The sequence below is a fragment of the Salmo trutta genome, chromosome 5 (genome assembly GCF_901001165.1).
Source record: "Salmo trutta chromosome 5, fSalTru1.1, whole genome shotgun sequence".
NCBI classification, from domain to species: domain Eukaryota; kingdom Metazoa; phylum Chordata; class Actinopteri; order Salmoniformes; family Salmonidae; genus Salmo; species Salmo trutta.
Window position 1 is genome coordinate 30,902,659 of NC_042961.1, and position 4,295 is coordinate 30,906,953.

Here is a 4,295-nt window from a genome sequence, read left to right on the forward strand (position 1 = left end):
CCGGCTCATACAGGTGCTTATTGAAATTATATAATAGCAACAACAACAAAAAAAGTGAAAAATAGTATTGTGGATGTGCAGTTGGGTAGAGGGGAAATTAAAACATTGGTTAGGAAAAATGGGTTAGATTGCTGTCAGAGACAATGGAATGAACGTAGTAATCCCGTCACATTTTTATCGTACATGTGCAAGGAAATCTGTACGGGAGATGCTGTCATATAATGGGAACAGAAGGGAGGAGGTTATGTTGTGTAGGATGAGATTAGGGCATACGGCACTGAATTCATTTTTGAATTTGATAGGGAAACATGGCACTGGAATGTGTAAAGGCTGTATGGTAGAGGAAACGGTTGTTTTGCAAAATGTATGATGTAGAAAGGGAGAGGTTGTTTAATAGGGTCAGAGAGGTTAGACGGGAGTGGGTGGTATTCTGGGAGGGGGTTATGGGAGTAGTGAGGTTTTATTAGAAATTAGGGTTAGTTAAGAAAGTATAGTGATATAGATAGATCGTGCCGGCCTCACACTCCAGTATAGTAGGTGGCGGTGTATGCACCTGTCAGCCGGTTGCGATTCGCCAATAAAACTTAAAGAAGAAGAAGAACGCATACTGTCATTACGTGCAACGTTTATGGTCATATCACAGCAGTGCGTAGGAGGGAGATTCCAAGGTGTGTGAAGGGTGTAGGAGGGCATGGGATAGAGGATTGTGTAGTTTTGCTGGATAAAGTTGTATGCGTCTGTAGGGGTGCACATGTTGCTGGGGATTGGAAGTTTCCGGTGCGAGAGAGGCAGGTTGAGGTGGGTAGAGTCAGAGTAGTGCAGAAGGTGTTGTATGCTGAGGCAGTGAAGAAAGTAGAGGAGGATGAGTCAAGGGTGAGGGATTCTGAGAGGATCCCTGTGAGTAGTAGATCTGTGCCAGCACCGAGGGATAGGCCAATGAGTGATATATGCTTCAGTAAGATTGGCTTCTTGGTGTTCATAGCAATGGTTATCAACTGTACTGCAGAAATGTAACATAATCACAGAAAATATATGTTGTGGTGGCAGCTGCAGAGAAGTACTTGGGGGTACAAGATTTGACTTCAGAAGAGTTACAGCTTGTGTTGAGTGGTAGTGTCCCGTCCTCTCAGGCCATTGGCCTGGGAAAAGATCAGATAGGGTTAAAGTAGTGATATCATTTAATGAATATAGGGTTAATTGGTAGGGTAATTCAAATTGAATATTATTATTATTATTTTATTTTATTTTATTTATTTATTTTTTTCAGGTTAAGCAGGCCCTGTGAAGAAAACTATCTGTCAGGCAAAGAGGTCATGTTGGCGTTGGTTCTGTGACACCATTGGAAGGGTGACACCTGTGGGGGATGATTAAGAGGATGAGAGGGATTATCCAGTGTTGACGAGTGGGGAGTATATGGCAGTAACAGGTGAGAAGGCAGAGATTATGGCCAAAGCGTTTGTCCAAGTGCATAGCTCGGCAAACATGTCAGATGAGGGGCAGAGGAAGTGTGCTATGTTATGTTGGCCTATCTTATTGATGAGGCACTGGATAAGGTATTGGTGTTGTACAACAGAGTGTGGGAGGAGGGGAAACAACCAGGAAGATGGAAGGAGGCAGTCGTAGTACCAATCCGGAGGACCGTGTATGTTGCATTGATCCGATCTGTAATTGACTATGGCTGTATAGTGTATGAGCAAGGCAGAGGCAAAAAGCCTGATGTGGACATTGGTGGTGCAGAGACGGCAAGAGCAGTGGAATAGTCATTATTTATTATAATGGCGCCCGAAGAGGATGGCTGACATTTTATGGGCTTCTAACTGTGCTATTTTGTGTGTTTTTTTCCCGCATTGTTTGTACCTTATTTTATACATAAGGCCAAAGTGAAATCACTGGAGAGTGGCCAACGTGCAATCACTGGAGAATAAACTGGATGATCTCCGTTCAAGACTATCCTACCACCGCTACACCTGGCTATCAGCGGAGCCTTGTCTGGCAGCGAAACAGTTCATTCAGCCTCATTTACTGCCTATAAAAAAAACATAGTTGATATGGCTGACTTTCTTAAACAAATGTGGTTTCTAATGAGAATTGAGATGTACAAACTAAAGGGGACGACAATCCGTCATTTTGATTAAAACATTAATGAGCGAGCTAGGGCGGACGTAGTCAATATAACTATTTGTTTAGCACTTTTGAAATGTACAGCGACAGAATTCAGAACATGGGCCGGTCTGACAGTGTTCTCCCTGTACACCAAGTCAGAACCGTAGGATAAATAAAAGTGGCATATAAGCAGACAATGAAAGCTCTTACAATATTCGATGATTACATTTCTCTAAAACAGGTTATAGGCTACATGTGCACCACCAAGTCAAAAGAGTAGGAAAAATTAAGAGGGGTAAATAGACCAAATGATTAGGGTGAGGCACATGGGCTACTAACATTTTACTACACAAAATACACGTAGTATCGCTTTCTTAGCTACAGAATACACATCTCCCGACATATTACATGATTTATGCAGCAGCATACAATACATTTTTGGACTCACCTTGTTGTGCTGTGCTCACTTGAACAGAAAGGTGGCACGGCGGTCCTTCGTGGGCAAATTTGATCAAGTCTGGCATTCTCTGGATTTATGATACTTTCAACACAACTGGGAACTCTGAAAAAAACAATGTTGAATCATGATGACATCATTGGTCTTCAGGTCATAGCTCTAGAAAGAGGACAGATTTACAAATTCCGAGTTGGATGACTGTTCAAAGCGTATTTTCCCAGTTGGAAATCGTTTATTCCTCACTTCCCATTTCACTTGAACTCACTGAAGTCAAGTTTTCACAGTTCCGAGTTAACAGTTTTGAGCGCGGCACAAATCATGCTTCATTGACAGCATTGCATTTTAAACTTGTAAAAGAGCCCCTTAATTCCAGATTTGGGACCACACAGCCACTGTCACTGATTCTTCCAAACCACTCAAATGTTGAATTTGCAATTTCCAACTTGTTGTGCAATGTTATTGTCCAATGGCCGATGAGAACCGATACGTTTTATCCATAATTTCTCTTAATTTTTAATCTTCATATGACATGGATTAAAAATGATTTGCCAGTAGATTGTCAACTTGATTCATGATGACTGCTAGCTAAGATTGTGAAAGTATGATGTTTACACAATCAGTCCAATCAAAGCTACTGTATATATAATGTGATTTGATGTAATTTTATCTGTGGCCAATGACCTTGAGCATTCTTGGCTGGGCACTTCTAATGTAACTCTATGGCAGCATCCAAAGGGCAAACATTTTTGAGGTCTACCCTTAGACTTGGTGGTGAAGTAGTGTCCCAATGAGTGGCAAAACACTGAGCCAATCACAGCGCAATGCTCCGTATTTTCTGCTGGCTTGCCCCACCACCACCACAAAAAGCACTGAGCTTGGCTGAAACACCTGCATTTTGGAGCTGCCTTACTCAAGAAAACAAAAAAGAGACAATGCGGCTTTAGTAACTCAATTATGTATATATTTTTTTACATTGTTGCAAACTGATATGTGACACGTATTAATGCTAAAATAACACGCAAAACAGGCAAGCCCCCCACAAAAAAGATGTGGGCCTCCACAACTCCCTTCTCATATAAACTTAGGATTCATGAGATACCCAGTAAGAGCTTTTGTGCACAAGCCCCTTCAGTGTCATAAATGTAAAATATTTGGTCATGTGTCAAGTGTGCGCAGAATGGAAGAAATGCTGCAATTGTGGTGGTGAACATGCGCCTGAATTCTTGGAGTGCCCTATGAAGGGTGAAGGAGAATGAGGTGGCAAGGGTAAGGAGTGTCCAGCGTGTCTTATCTGGAGGCGGTGAGAAAATGTAAAGGAACGTGTGGTGGGGAACAAGCAATGGTAAGTACAGCCACCACGACCAGCGAAGGTTTCTCATCAACCGAGGGATAGTGAAATGCTACATGTTAAAAAAGGTGGACTTTGTATTATTTATTGCGATAGTTATAAACTGTACAGCACAACCGGAGAAGAAGTCTAAGAAAATTGGAATCATTGTGAATGCTGCTGAAGTTTTTTGGGGTCTTCTTGATTTCACAGCCAATGCAGTGCAAGAAATCCTGTCGATGAATGTAGCCCCAACACAGGCCCCTGAGCCTGTGTAGGGATGCATTTTGGAGTGGACTGTGATTGAAGAAGTATGATGTTTTTATTTTACTTGTTATTTTACGTGTTTTATTTAGTGTGATGTCGTTTTCCCACTTTCCCGGAAATGTTTTTTGTTGTTGTTCTTAT